Consider the following 16599-nt stretch of genomic DNA (forward strand, 5'->3'; position numbering starts at 1 on the left):
GTGTTTGTAATAGGACGTTCTATGTTCCACAGGCACTGTAATTAGGCTACAATAAATTTCAGTATATATAATCTAAATTAATACAATATTTTTTTCTGGATTTTAGAAAGACAGACACCTACAATCTAGAAATACTGATTTTTATATTTGTGTGAATGTACAACATTAGCACAGCATTCCTCGGGGATTGACCCAGGGAGAGTGAGACGCTCAGTGTGAAGTGACCCCGTCAGGAGGAGGTCCGTCACCCCTGACTGTGGCTCTGCCTCCGGGGCGGATCAGTGGAGCAGGTGCTGCCGCTGCTGCGAGTCTCAAGCGCCGCCTTCACTCACTCCACTGCGGCTCGATCGGCGCACTCCACCGCTGCGCTGCCACCGGGGCGACAAGATGGATATACTTCACTAAATACCTGGAAATACGCTTTTCCTCCGCAATAAGGTGAGTTCTCGCCTACGGGTCGGGATAAAGAGGTTTCTACTGAAGTGTGCTCCGCTTTCGGCTGCGTCTGGTACACGGGCTCCATCGCATCGCGTGCCGGATAAAACTGCGTGATCAGGGGCGCTTTGTTTTCATTCAGTCTTTGGTGGTCCATCCTGCTAGCGTACAGGCAGACTGCTGTTTTTCATTTTTATTCAGTTCGCTTATCTGGCTGCTTTAGTTGTTTTATTTGAGCTTTTCTCCTCCTGTGAAGGGAAGCTATATTGATTTTTTTGATCGGCTTTGTTATTAGAAATGATACGCTTGCGCTGACCTTTGGCTTTCCGTCGGGACTTATTCATATTCAGAACTGTTTAACAATGTCCTGAGAGAAAATGTGGGGATTTTTCGGGCTTGGAGAAAGAGAGTCGTGGTGAGTTAGGTGACCTTCTGCGATTCTGTCACCTCAAGGTTAATTTTCCATCCATCTCGGAGCTCTCTTGTGGAAATTAGTTGGAAAAACACAGCATTTGATGCGAATTTGTCCAGTGAGTGTTTTTTTAAGCCTGACCTCATTAAACAGAACGTACTAGGACATTTGTTAGACTTTTAATACCACATTTAGACATATTTTACCATGTGTTGTCCCAATGAAATCTCAAGAATTGTGTTGTTTCAGCTCATTTTAATTGGGTAGTTTGAACAAGTAAAAAATATATATTTTAGAGTGTACTGAAAAAAAGCTTGTCATTCAAGTTTAAAACAAAAACATGTTATTTAGTACCAATATCCTTCAAACCTCTATGTTTTACCTATTTTTAAGACAATTGTAATTTTTAATTGATAATATGCACTCAAACTACACTCAAAATACATGTTTTTTCTTGTTTAAACTACTTATTAGAATGAGCTGAAACAACACAATTCTTGAGATTTCATTGGGGCAACCAATTTTTTTTATGTTCAATACACATAAATGTTACAAGTGTTAAGTTAATCGATTTGTGTTAGGACAACATGAATGAATTGTGAGAAACCCTTTATTTTTTTTCTCTGTAAATATTGTTCAAACTACCTATTTATAATTAGCTGAATCATTAAAATTCTTCAGTTTTTTGGGAATATTGGGGATACGTTAACTTACTTGATTTGAGTTAAAAAAAACATCAAGGTATTGTGTGGAGCATTTTTTACAGTGTGGTTAAGTATTTTTATGTAATTTAGTAAGTACATGTTATAAGGTCTTTTAAAAATTGTGCGTTCATCTGTTTTGGCCATCTGACTATCGATATCAGAATCAACCAATTAAAAACCCATACTGTTAAACCAGTAACTCTTGGTTTGGTCACATCCTGTGTGCTTCACTCATATGTGTGAAGATTACTTTTTAAAACTCTCTCGTTTCCTCTTCTAGCTTATTTTGTGTGGTCAAATAAATGTCAGCCTTCTGTGGAAAGTCATGTTTACCTAGCAAACCGTCTATATATGCGTACAGTATACGTGCAGATAGAATGTGAGTTTGCTTTATCACTGACTACAAAGATAATTTTTTAAGAACTAACGGCTGAGGTTTTATTTGATGAAGTGTGAAACTGAAATACGAGTTTGCGTTGAACTGGAAAGACTGGAAGAGTTGGATGCTATGTGGAGGAGTTGTTAAATGAGAAGTTACTGTAATTACACACAAAGTCACAGATTAAGGCTTCATTAAGTCAGTGGAAATAACAATTTCAGTTGACTGCTTGACAATATGAAAATGTCAATTCACAAGTGTAGTCTTGACGAAGGCAGACTTGCTAAGAAACTTCTAATTGACCATCTGATTCCAGTCCAAATACTGTGTTTGTTCCTGATCCTGAACAGATTTAGATTCTTGAATGCTGATTTGATTAATCTGTAACTTATTCCTTTAATTTTTAAACTCAAAATATGCCTATAAATGCTTTGTGTGTGTTAGGAAATGATAATGATATACATATTTTTTTCTCCAACAGACAAAAAGTATGTTGATATAGCTGAAATGTTTTTGTATTTTAAAACATGTCCTATTTGATTTAGATATATACAGTGTGCGAATTATACATTGACAATTGGGGGGGAGGTTTTCGGCACTGAATTGATTTATAAATGTATTTAAATTACATCTATTCATTCATTCATTTATTTTATTGTCGGCTTAGTCCCTTTATTAAACCAGGGTCACCACGGCAGATTGAACCGCCAATTTATCCAGCAAGTTTTTACGCAGCGGATGCCCTTCCAGCCGCAACCCATCTCTGGGACACATCCACACGCACACTCACACACACACTCATACAGTACGGACAATTTAGCCTACCCAGTTCACCTGTACCGCATGTCTTTGGACTGTGGGAAAAACCGGAGCACCCGGAGGTAACCCACGTGAAAGCAGGGAGAACATGCAAACTCCACACAGAAACGCCAAGGCTCGAACCAGCGACCCAGCGACCTTCTTGCTATGAGGCGACAGCACTACCTACTGCGCCACTGCTTCCCCATAAATTACATCTAATTTATTTATAAAATGTAGACATTTTCAGTGTTTTGAGGGATATTTAGTGATTATTTTAAAAATTGCTGTAGGTCAAAATATACATATTTTGTGTCTAAATTTTTTTAAGCTTCATGCAGAAATAAAAACCTATTTTACATGAAACATGTTTTGTGAATACCTAAGATGTCTATCGATGCTCTAGAACTGCAAGTTTCAGACTGTTGAATGATTTTTTTCTAGCATTGATTGGCACAATTATGCATTCACAATAGTATAAACCTGTATAGAGGGGTGAAAATGTACATTGTATACATTTTTTTATTATTAATATTTAAGATATTGATCAAATCAAATCACTTTTATTGTCACATCATCAGCAGCACGTGTGCTATGATGAGTAAATAGCTTAGGTGCTGGCTCCAGACACTACAAAATACATCGACAGTGCAAAATACAGACAGAGCAAATAAAATGACAGTGTAAATACAACGACAGTGCAAAATACAGATAGTGCAAATACAACGACAGTGTAGAATACAACAGCATACGTATAAAATAAATAAATAAATAAAAAGCGATATGTGCAATGAATATGTGTCCACATAGTTGTTGTAGGCAGTATTGTTTCAAGTATGGATTGGCTAAAGTGCAGTGCATGCTACATATTGATGGTGTGCAGTGAGGGGTAAGGAAGAGTCTGTCTGTGTGGGGTGTGTTAAGTGTTCATCAGCCTGATAGTCTGAGGGAAGAGGCTTTCCTTCAGCCGGCTGGTGCGTGATCGGATGCTGCGGAACCGTCTGCCTGTGGGTAGCAGAGAGAAAAGCCTTTGGCTTGGTTGGCTGGAGTCGCTGATAATTCTCTTGGCTTTCCTCATGCACCGCCTGTTGTAGATGTCCTGGAGGGAGGGAAGCTCACCTCCTACTACGCGTCCAGCAGTTTGCACAATCCTATGTAGGCCTTTGTGATTGCTGCTGGTGCTATTTCCATACCAGGTAGTGATACAGCCAGACAGGATGCTCTCCACAGTGCAGTTGTAGAACGAGCGGAGGATGTGGGGGCTCATTCCAAACCTCCTGAGACGCCTGCTGTAGAAGAGGGGTTTTTGTGCCTTCCTCAGCACTGCGACTGTGTGAGCCGTCCATGTCAAATCCTCAGCGATGTGGACTCCAAGAAACTTGAAAGTGCTGACTCTCTCCACTGGTGTCCCCTTGAGGGTGATGGGGGTGTGTTCTCTCTTCTCTCTCCTGACATCCACCACCAGCTCCTTGGTTTTGCTAATGTTGATTAAGAGGTGGTTTTCCTCACACCACTGCGTCAGAGTGTGCACCTCCTCTCTGTAGGCTGTCTCATCATTATCGGTAATTAGGCCCACCACCGTTGTGTCATCAGCAAATTTAACGATGATGTTGGAGCTGTCTTTGGCTGTACAGTCATGTGTGTACAGGGAGTACAGGAGTGGGCTGAGAACACAGCCCTGTGGAGCACCAGTCAATCCCTCCTGTAATTCACACCCTGGCTATATATCATAACTTATATTAAACCAAACATTTTTACCATAGAGAAATAATTAAACTAAAAAAAAAGTCAGGCATACTGATTGCAATAATAATAATGATTAATTGATGATGGAACATAATTTTACTCATATTTTGACATATTATTGTCCTATTCTGAAAACGTAGCCCTATATACATTTCTGGAGATCGTAAATTATGTAACCAGAAGTACATATGGCTGCATTTTTTTTTTTAAATGAATGCTACGGGGCTGTATGATGTCTTCCTTTTTGCTCTAGCAGCTGACTGCTTACCTTCGTATGGATGGCTTTTCTGCTGCAACCAGTTTGTTCAGTGGCTTGCCTTGTACATCAGCGGACTTGAGACGTAGAGAGGAGTTGACCACGATGCCAGAGTTTGATTATGGCTTAGAACGGTTCCAAAAAGCCGGTAAGACAAAAACAGAAGCCAAAAAATAAATAAACAATTAAAAAACAGGGTGAGACTGTGGTACAATCATCTGAAAACGTTGTAAAAATGAGGCAAGGAATCTTTTTCTGGATTGCTTTTAAAAACTGTTGGTTGGGTTTAGGCAAGTGGGTGGGTCAGTCAGTGCTTTTGAAAACACTATTGGTTGTGTTTAAAAATGGTGGGTTAGGTTGGTTGGAAAGAGAATGGTGGATCAGTCGATCGGTCAATCAATCAGACAGTCAATCAGTTGACAGCTGCCTCTGGTGGATTTATGCGAGAACAGCAGGCATGAATGGCACTTGTGAGAGAAATTTGAGATTTCAAAAAGCGTACAATACGGTCTCTGGTAGATTCGCAAAAACAAAAGCTGCAAAAAAAATTATAAATAAATAAAACAATAATCGTACCTCTGGGGTGTCTTTGCTGCTCTCTAGAAATGTATATAGTGGTGCGTTTTCATTGTGAGCTTGGGTTGGTATTGTCAGAAAACTTTATGATAGACCCTTGAATTGAATACATTTTCTGTGTACATGAAATCATGTTTTTACATTTAATTCCACGTGGAGATAAAATTATTACTTAAATGATTGTTTCTTGCTATTTGTTTTGAATTAAAATCAGCACTTGGAACAAAGAGGTTAGGCACAGCAATGTTGGCAGCTTGGTTTTGTGGTTCAATAACTGGAGTAGTGTTTTTATGATAATCTCTGGTTTTATGATTGATTAACAGGGTGTTGAGAGTGGATTATAAAATGAAAAACCTTGTGCCAAGTGTGTGTGTGTGTGTGTGTGTGTGTGTGTGTCTGTGTAGTCAGCAGTGGTAAACCCTCAGAGACAGACTGTATTGGGATTAGCTCAGATTTCTGCTGGTTGTTGGTCAGCTGCTATATGTATTTACACTCAACCCTCATTGTGGACGTATCTGTTACGCAATAGTGACAGAAAAAGGTAAATACAGTTTTTTTTTTGACGTCTTAAAACTTTTTTTTTTTAACATAATTTAATAAAAGAGATAGCAGAAGCACATGTACAGTAATAGGATGCCATGGCACAGAATAGAGATGGGTAGAGTGTTTAAAAACCTGCCCCAATGAACAGAAACATGTGCCTGCTGGCGTCCAGAAAAGAATAGAAAAAAAGGATAAAAGAAACTCCCATCTTTTTTTTTTTTAATCTTATTTTTGACCCCAGAAACAGTCTCTAAGTATTTTAAAATGACCAATCAGCACCACCTACATAGTGACAGTGGGCATATTCCCAAACTGTAAACACTTACCCAGCAGACTTTGATTTCTGTCAGCAGTTTTGGGGCCTTACCAATGCCAAGGTTCTCTTTAGATAGGACAACGTGGGTTTGAGTTAGACTTTTCTTGATGCACAAACAAACAAAGGTGTGGATCTTACTGATGAGAGTATTTATGTTGTAATTGTTTACACAGTGTCAGAAAAAAAGTTTTTTAAACTGCCAGGTTAAAGCTTAAATAAGGGTATTCTTGGTACCTTAAAGCTTTTATTCGTTGTGGCAATATAACAGCGTTGTTCCAGCGCAATCTAATGACATTTTGTAACTTTGAATTTAGAAGCTAGTTCGTAGAAATTTGTATAATGTCATTTATATTTTTTGGTACGATTTTCCAATGCCTCAATGAGGGGTAGGTATTAAATAAATTCGTACAAATTAGCAATGTTTCTGACAATATCTAAATTTAAAATAGTTTGATCCTTGTGAGATCAGCCTGGTCATTCACATACAGTCTACAAGTACTGTATGCACAAGTACTTGACAACCAAAACAACAATTTTCTTTATAAACTTAGTGACATCGCCAACAACTTTTGTTCTTTTTACACTAATGATATTTACAGGAGCATATTTTCAAGGAATAAAGGATATTTTCATGCAGGTCTTTGTACCACACCAAATACACTCCACAAAACAAATGAATTGTGCTTGTGATTTGTAATCAAGATAGTTTATCTCGCCTAATTGTCTCCATGTGGACAACTTTTCTGCCAAGGACAGTTTGCTCTGTAGTTTACCTTGTACAGTGCTGTACTTGTGTTGCAGAGTGCTCTGGTTCACAACAGGGATAAAAGCAATGTAAAATCAAGGTTAAACTTAGGCTGTGGTTCACTTTTCTCTTACTTTTGATATTGGAAACATTATTCGTTGGGTTTAGCGAAGCATTTAGGTCAGTGGTTCACTGGTCTAGGTTATCTGTATAACAATCCCCACCTTCTCATAGATGAATACAAAGAAGGACGTGTTTCTAAAATGGACAACAAGACACAACCTTAGTAAGGTATTTCAGAATTGTGAAAATGTGTAAAAATTACTAAAGCATGCACCGAAATGTACTTGGAGCTACATATTTTACATTTTGCTAAGGCATGTATTTCGAATGACTCCCAGGGTGGCCATATCATGCATATCACAAAAAATTCAGTGGATCAGTGTGGATTTACCAAGCTTGATATTTGTTTTTTAAGATTATGTCCAGAAACATGGCCAATGCCATTTTATATGTTAATTATAGAGATACATCTGTAATTTGTTGATGAGTAATGAAAGGTGTTGCATACATCTTTGGTATGAGAGTCATCCACATCCTGATCATACCATGATGAGTCTAATACTTACAATGAAGCTAATTATTTGGTTTTCCTGGACCTTAATGCATTAAAGCATTAACCATGAAACTCATTTTGAAGTGCAAAGCGTTTTTAATCACATTAATGAAGGGGTTTTGATAAATGTATTCAATATTAGCTTCTGTACCACTAAAATAAAGTATGTGCCATTGAAACCTTTAAAAAATATGCTAAAAGATGTACTTTCTGGAAGCTTTGTACAGTAGATCTAAAGTTTCTGCAGCATTTGTAGTTTAATGTGGTAGCTTGGAGAATCCTTGCATGTCTGATGTGGTTCTGTGGATAGATGTTGAGTAAAACCTGCTGGAGACTTTCTTACTTTCTTATTTGCTTTTCATTTGAAAACAAGAGTACTATAAAGTGTGAGGTATCATCTATGTTTCTAACCCTTGCAAAATGACTAACAAGAAAGTACACATGTAATGTAAGCAGCAATTACCAGAACAGGAGGCTAAGGATATGGGTCAAGTGGAAGGGTTAGACCACAGGAGTCTTGATTATCAAGACCTGCAAATGCAGCAGCTCTTGTGTTTGTATATATAGCTAAGCTCAGGTGGCTAAAGATGAATCATTCTGTCTACAAATGAGTCAACAAATCATGGTGACGATGGATGGGTGCATAATGAGAGAAAAAAGGAATGCCAAGTATGCTAGTAGGGTTTTGTTTGTTTTACATATGCTTAAAATACTTTAGGTGTGAGCTGACAAGGTTTTAGAGGAGAAACCTGAAAAGGTGTGTCTTGGGGGTTCAATGTTTGATCAGGAAAACATCCAAAATGCACAGCATTGAGGTACTTCAGGAACAAGGCTAAGAAAACTCTAATTAGGAGATCCCAGGGGTGCACGCTGTGTTAGATGGCTGACTTAGCTTCCTGGGGCCTCCAAGACCTCAGGATATGTTTCTTTGAGACTATCAAAAGAGGCTTTACGTCAGGGTCCTTGGTGAATATAATGTAAACAGACCACAAGAACTCATGGGACTGTCTGAAAATACAGAACTGACCAATAAGGTTTGCATGTTTTTTTGAGCAAACAACACAAGCAGAGTAGGCAAACGATTACTGTCTTGGGCACTAAGAGTGTGACTCAGACTCAGAGTCTGACCTAAACCCAAGAGTCAATACAAAGGTCTTACTCCAAGTAAAGAGTAAGATTAATCTCAGGTAACTTTTCATACAAACATCCAGCGATCTCTTGGAATAGGCATTGTCCCATTGTAGAAGTGGTGTCTAAAGCCTAGGACACACCAAACAAACTTCAAAGAGCTAGTGTCAAAGACCAAAATGTTTGGCTTGAACACACCGAATGGACAACAGCCACCTGAAACAAGAATGTGGATGTAAAAACACTAGGGGATGTAATTTTTTGGTCTGCAGGTGGCAGTAGTTTGTATTGTCATTCTACAAAGGGAAACCGGAGGTAGTGCTGCACATACAAACTGTAAATTCCATTTAAACAATACTTCTCATTTACCAAAGAGGATTTGCTTATGCAAAAAATGTATTGCAATCTGATTATCTGTATAGTTTTTCATGTATTTAAGAAATGTGACGACTTTACATCTGGGTTCTTTGTGTTTCGACTTGACTGGTGTTGTTTGCTTGGCTGCAGCCAAAAAAAAAAAAAAAGCCATTGACTAGCGGTTGACTCAGCGATGGACTAGAGCAGTTCGAGTTTGTGTGACGTACCCCCTATAACAGTGGTCTCTAAAATTTTTATCACCACGGACCGGTCAACACTTGACAATTTTATCACGAGCCGGGTGTGGCTATATGTAGATTGCTAGGCGACCATCAACCATTGTTTGTAGATGATGACAAGCTAACAAACCCCAAGTTTTTGTATGGAGAAAATCAAAAAACACTGCAGTGTTTTTTTGAGATTGTTATTCTACAGAGATGTGCATATTCCATACAAAATATTAATTTTATCAATCAGTTCTTGACACGTGACTTGTGATGCACTTGCGGCATTTTGAAGATGTTTTCAAGTGGGTGCACCGGGAAGGCGCTCCCAACATGCGCACACAAGTCATGCATGAAATAACGAACAAAAAAATGCAGTGTTTAAACAGTCTCTGGCAGTTGATCTTCTTGCACAGACATGCTGGATTTACCTGCTTTATTGAAAATTAGTTGTGAATCCATACCTTTATCAGTTTGTGCATTCTTTACTTGTTTTTTACCCTTTGCAAAGAAACTTTCAAAGATGTCAAATTTTGCCGTTTAAATAAGATTTTTTTTTTTAAAATAAAAGATCATTCACACTCAAATAATAAATAAAACTGAAATAAAATACCAAGTAGATTACCAAGTAGAAAAGTACCAATAGATCCACGGACCTGTACTAGTCCGCAGCCTAAAAGTTGCAGACCACTGCCCTATATGTTCAATGCCTATTTTAAGCATCACCAGTTAACCAAAAGGCTTGTTTGCGTAGTCTGATAACCTACTTTTAATAATTAATTATAGTTAGTTATAAACAACATAGGCTATGTATAGTCAAACTAAATCGAATGCAAGCATAGCAAATGACTTTGTCTTTTTTGACACAGACCTTTAATACAATTATTAGTGAAGGTTTATAAACAAATTTTGAGATGATTACAGGCAATGATTGATCACGGATGGTCTCAAATCAACAATCATTGTTAAAACAATCAGATGAATCCAAACCTACATAAACAGCTCATTTTGTCTTACCTCTCTTATCTTCATTTTTGAAGAATCAAACCCATCCACCTCATCTCCCCCGTTTCCTTCTTTAACACAGGGAGCTCTCAAGACCAACCTGATTTGACCCCCTTCTATGCTAAATGACCAGGAGGGAGCCCTGGGCTTAAGTATCTCTGAGCTCAGGGTTCTCTCCCGGGACAGCATGCCAAACCTGCAATTAGTATCAAGCTTTGGCTAAGTGTGAACTCTTAATTATACATTACACAATCAATCTAATATTCGCGAACAAAATTTACACAAAAGCCCATTCTATAGTCTTGTAGTACAGACACTTAATCAAGATCCTGGATTTCACTAAGTAAAAGAAGCAGCCACTTATATTTTGTTCAATTTTTACTTTTCTAGTGTCGTACATTGCCATTTTTGCTTAAGAGACAGAGCAAATCACGGAAATTAAGCAGCAACTAGTGATTTGTCACACGGTTTTTCTTTTAAATTTGTTTTTGTCAAATGTTTATCACACCTGGAGGGGATGACACTGAGATCAACACCTGAGATAAAGACTTTGACCGTGAGAAAGTGCTTAAATGGGACAAAGAGCAACCTAGTCTTGACCTCAAGATCATTATCAGAGAGGTAATCTGACTTAATATAGCAAGATTATTAGACCAAAAAGAAGATGAAAGATGAGCTGTCAAGTGTGGTCGGAGTTGCCTTGATTAGAGAAGCCACACCACTGAAAGCTGGTACAGTGTGATCTAGTCTAAAAACAAGTTGAAAGTACTAATTACCGAACCTTGCGGGACACCAGTGGTTTGGGGGCAGTGAGAACACAGTGAGCCTTTCACAGTAACCTGAGACTTGTTATCCCCAGAAAATACGATTCTAAATACGCTCCGTCAGCTTTGAGATCAACAGGTTGCACATAAGACTGTAAATTACTGCAGACAGATAGAGAAAAATCAATACAAAGTTAATCAAGGGCATTCAGGGCTAGTGATTCGGGCTTCAGTTATGGCACCTGGAGTTGTTTTGGTGTAAAGGCCTTTAGCTTTCGAGCCCTTTGTGATCTATACCCTCTCTAGATATCAATCTCTATCGTAGTCAAAAGCAATTAGTGCATTTCTCTCTGGAAGTATCAACGCCGACTTAGTCCTCATCCATCTTTAATGCTGTCAGTGAAACACGCACACATACACACACTGGGGTTAATGAGCAGAAGGCAGGTGCATGTGAGGTGCTTTATCTAGTCTTAATGAATGCCAAGGGTAGCGGATCTCTGTAGTCGCCCATGCATCAATGCTTGTCTGTCATCATTATGGACATGTATGTGTGCGAGTGTGTTCAGTTGTGCCCAACAAAGCGCTCTGACACATCATCCATCACCCAGTCTTTTATCCCTGCTGTTTCTCCCATTGAATTTACATGAGGCGGTCATGTCGACAAGGGCTGGGTCAATTTGCATTGGCTGTACTGTCTCATGAACAAGCTTATTAGAGAGCCAGTGGGGAGCAGAGGACTGTGGGACTGTTTTTTGCTGACTCTAACCACAGCTAAAGCCTCTGGGAAAAAACAGCACAGCAGGATTTCATCTTTGCAAGAGAGGAGATCTTCACATTGCTTGCTTTTAAAGAGCCATTGGTCATTCATTGTTGTCCAGCTGATGATTTTTCTGTGCTGTATTCTTTGTGTGTTTTGTATATGTGATCATACGCTAAGTTGTGTGGTTGGATTTGAGGTGTGTGTGTGTGTCTGTGTGCACAGGCGTGTAATTGTGTGGAATATTTTGTTAAGCATGCCAGATGACTAATTAAATCATTCAATAAGGTTGGAGATGATGCTAAAAATGCAACAAAAAACATTTTTTTGTGTTGTTGAAGCAGTAACATAGTTTATGAAGAGGTTGCAATGCTTATCTCAAAATCTGACTTGGTTCAGTAAAAAGAATGTAGCCTGAAAAAAAACATTTACATGAGCTATAAACTTAGTATGGCACAGGTTAAAAAAAATAAATTAAAAAAAAAATACAATACATTTAAGCCTTTACTTTAAAGGAACAGTTTGCCCAAAAATAAAGATGAGCCCATAATTTACTTACCCTCAAGTAGGGCTTTACAAATAATTAAAAAAAGATTGAGATCTCAATTCGACCCTACACACGATCGCTTCAGATTTTCTACAGTTTTGTCAGGTGTGCAGGCAACGCGCGCAGCTGTGCATTTATACTTCTGCGCGCTGTCTCTGTTGGTCTGCATTAACACTTCCGAAACGCTAGTTGGCAGTGATGTGTAAATGTTTCTCTGTGTCGAGTTTCTTCGCTTCTGTTTTGCTTTTCCTGAACACTTCCTGGTTGTACAAGTGACTCAAACTCGCTTATTTTGAGGCAGGAACCGGCGGACGTGCAATGAGGTAAACACAGAACAAAACTTTCCATCCTGAGCTCCTTCACGGGACTCCACACTTGTAAACAATTGCTCACGCCATTCGCGCAGCTCTCGGTCCCGCCCAGACTCATCAGTGCTACCAAGCTGACCAATCACAGAGCTTGCGCTACGCGTTGTTGCGACGTGTAGTTACAATTTTTGAGAGGTGCACGTCAGCCATGCCGACGGCCACAGCGAAGGGCTATGCGTCAGCGCCGTAGCAGACGCCGGCGTTTGACGCAGAAGTATAAATAGGCCTTACAGGAGGTCGCACAGGTTTTCACATTGTTTTATATACATTGCTCAGCAACATGGACACTTCCTAATGATGTTAGAAGTGTCACAAACTGTATTTATAAGGTATAATTTACCCAAAAATGTCATTTCTGTCTTAATGTAATGAGATATTAGAAGCCGCGAAATCACATGTGAGCCGACGCACTTTGTTTACTACCAGGAGGACGCGTGCATGCCCACCAGAGATGTCTGCTTTAGTAAACAGAACCTGCATAGGCCGTGAATAACATGTAATGAAGTTGTAAATAACGTTTATGTAATGAAGTCATGTAATGAAGTCTTCCCGCCGGGAAGGAGGCGGAGACAAACTTTTGATACGTTTTTAATAAGCGAATAAAACAAACAGACCTCAGCTAGAGCTGCAAGATAATCAAAAAAAGGTATCCATCAGATTTTAGCTCCTACCCTAATCAAACCCACCTGAACAAGCTAATCAAGGTCTTACTAGAGGGGTGTCCAAACTGCGTCCTTCAGATTTTAGCTCCAACTTGCTTCCAACATACCTGCAAGGATGTTTCTAGAATGCCTAGTAAGAGCTTGATTAGCTAGCCCAGGTGTTTCTGATTGGGGTTGGAACTAAACTTTGTAGGACACCGGCCCTCCAGGACCAAGTTTGGACATCCCTGTCTTACTAGGTATACTTGAAACTCCCAGGCAGGTGTGTTGAGGCAAGTTGGAGCTAAACCCTGCAGGGCACCAGCTCTCCAGGAACAAGATTGGTGACCCCTGCCCTAAACGATCTTAATCCAGCATTTCTACGATACGATTCTGCTAATTACATTTTCAAGTTCAGGAGAGAACCAAAGGCGGCAGCACAAGTCTTCACGTTGTTTTACATACGTTGCTCAGCGACATGGACCCCTCCAAATGGTGTTGAAAGTCACATACTGTGTTTAAAGGTATTATATACCCTAAAATGTAATTTCTGTCTTCATTTAATGATGCTTCCGCGTCCGCGAAATTACACTTAGTGTGAGCTGCTGACCGTGAGCTGTTACCACAGAGAGGGCGGGCGTGCGCCCAACTTGATAGATGCACGCATGTCTACTTTAGTGAACAGAACCTGCATAGGCTGTGAATGACTGGTAATAAAGTTGTAAAAAGTTGTTTTTGTGATCGTTTGGAGCCGCGTGGGAAGTATGAACAGCACTTAGCAGTGAAAATGAAACCGTAAATGCACACATGATTTAAATAAGCGCATTTTAGAGTTATGATTAAGCATTTAATATGTTTTTCTTTCATAGTGAACACAAAGTGTTGTGCATGAGAATAGATGTTTAACAGTGTCAGTATAACTACTCTAGCCTATAAAATGTTGAATATAATGCAAGAGAGAATCTGATAATGACAAATTTCAGATTTTACCAGTAAATAAATTGTCTAATAAAGTTGTCAATGACAGATCACTAGCATATGTCTTAAACATAATAATTCAACTGCAGAATTATAAATAATTATATTCTGATGTCATCACTTTGCTGTGCATTAATGACCAGGAAAAATTTAAATCCACTTTTAGTTTTCTAATATAAATATTACACAGGCCTAATAGGCTATTATTATTGTTGCTTTACCATATGATTAAGATATAACAATAATAATAGCCTACTCATTCATTCATTCATTCATTCATTTATTTTCTTTTCGGCTTAGTCCCTTTATTAATCTGGCGTCGTCACAGTGGAATGAACCGCCAACTCATCCAGCAAATGTGTTACGCAGTGGATTCCTATTCAGCTGCAACCCATCACTGGGGAACATCCACACACACACACACACACACACACAACGTTCAATCTTAGCATACTCAATTCACCTGTACCGCATGTCTTTGGACTTGTGGGGGAAACCGGAGCACTTAGAGGAAACCCACACGTACACAGGAAGAACATGCAAACTTCACACAGAAATGCCAACTGACTCAGCTGAGGCTCAAACCAGTGACCTTCTTGCTGTGAAGCGAACATGCTACCCACTGTGCCACTGCGCTGCCCTGCTTTTTCAATTTATGCTCCTTTTGGTTCCTGGTTTAATGCAGGGGTGTCCAAACTCGGTTCTGTAGGGCTGGTGTCCTGCAGATTTTAACTCCAACTTGCTTCAACACACCTGCAGGGATGCTTCTAAAAAGCCTAGTAGGAGTTTGATTAGCTAGTCCAGGTGTGTCTGATTGGGGTTGGAACTAAACTTTGCAGGACACCGGCCCTCCAGAAACGAGTTTGGACACGATTGGTTTTATGTTTTTTGTAGCTGAAGGAATCTTTTAGGATTTCTCAAATTTCTCTCAGAAATCCACATCATGGCTGAAATCGCAGTGTGAGCAGGGCTCGATTTACAAATAAAGTTAATTCAGATGCACAAATAAAGCTAAATTGATGCTAGGTGTCATTTGCGCTGCCTGTCAAAGACTCGCCTGTAATTCACACATCTGCATTGACTTTGTTTATAACTTATTACTAATAATAATACCTTAGTTCCATGTTTAGCGTTAACATCACATTCCTACTGTAATTTCCATTTACTTTACCATAAAAGAGCAGCTCAGACATTCTGCAAAACATGTTCTTTCCTTGCTTTACAAAATGCTGAAGTCACAGCTTTGGAACGATTTTAGGATAATTAAATGATGACAAAAATGCAAGGTAACCCTTTAAGGGATCCTAGAGAAAATAAATGTTATCGCTCTCCCACTCCTTGACACTGCAGCGTATAGATCTCTCTCTCTCTGCTCGTGTGTGTGTGTGGGGATGGATGCTTCTCCCAGTCTGGCTGTGTTTTGTAAGATACCTGTGGCTTTTCTCATTTACACAGCGACCAGAGGCTCTCTGTTATCTGGGATTGACACTGTCCAGGAGGCAGAGGCGTGCAGACGGGGTTGAGTTCGCTATCTGACTGATTGAGACTGTTTGTCAAGAGGCAGATAAAGACAAGAGGGCTGTTTGTAGCACACGCATGAGCGAAGGAGACAGCTGGGCTTCAGGAGCACATGATATGATGATTTGATTGATAAGCAGTTAATAGGATTGGGGAATGGAGGAAACGGCCATTCACTTTATGGCAGGGAGCATACGGTACTCAGTTGTTTATTCACCTATGTTTTAGGATTATGGTTAGCACTTTTATGAGGCTTATTTGCATAATGCATTATAAAGATGTTCATTCTTTTAACCATACAATAGCAGTGTAATTGCATTACTTGCGTTACACATGTAGGTTTAAAGAAAAAAAAAATGCTTCTTTTGAATCATGTTTTCTGTTGCAATGTCAGTTAATGAGCATTCGCTTATAAATTGCTGAAGAACGTGAGCTGAAATAAAAAAGTCCTTGTTTCTTCAAGTGGAAAAACAGACATTACTTTGATTTCATTGAGCGTAAAAACAAAAATAATGCTGTTAAATGCAGTCAATGTCCAGTCTCTAAAGAACTTTCGACTGCTTTTAACTCGACAAGAAACTTGTTCAGCACTAGAACCGAAAGCATTCTACCACTAAACTCATCACCAAGGGAGACACGGTGCCTAAAAACACAGCGGTCCAACTCCACGCCAAATGCCAAAACAGGCTAAATTGAATTTTTGTGCAGGATCGGGAGTGAAGGTATCTTCTCAATGTGAAGAGAGGGCACTTTTTTTCCCAGACGACGCAATGGTTTGACATT

The 16599-nt window shown here is 39.3% G+C and overlaps 1 protein-coding gene across 3 annotated transcripts in view; it reads left to right on the forward strand.

Moving 5' to 3' along the window:
• Positions 1-326: 326 nt before the first annotated feature.
• Positions 327-16599, forward strand: part of gse1a (Gse1 coiled-coil protein a) — an 82779-nt gene continuing 66506 nt past the window's right edge. For all 3 annotated transcript variants that reach the window (XR_012400400.1, XM_003201442.7, XM_009298044.5), the window contains exon 1: positions 327-438. The gene's annotated coding sequence lies outside the window, so the exon portion shown is untranslated. The remainder of the gene's footprint in view (positions 439-16599) is intronic.

Source organism: Danio rerio, chromosome 25 (genome assembly GCF_049306965.1).
Source record: "Danio rerio strain Tuebingen ecotype United States chromosome 25, GRCz12tu, whole genome shotgun sequence".
NCBI classification, from domain to species: domain Eukaryota; kingdom Metazoa; phylum Chordata; class Actinopteri; order Cypriniformes; family Danionidae; genus Danio; species Danio rerio.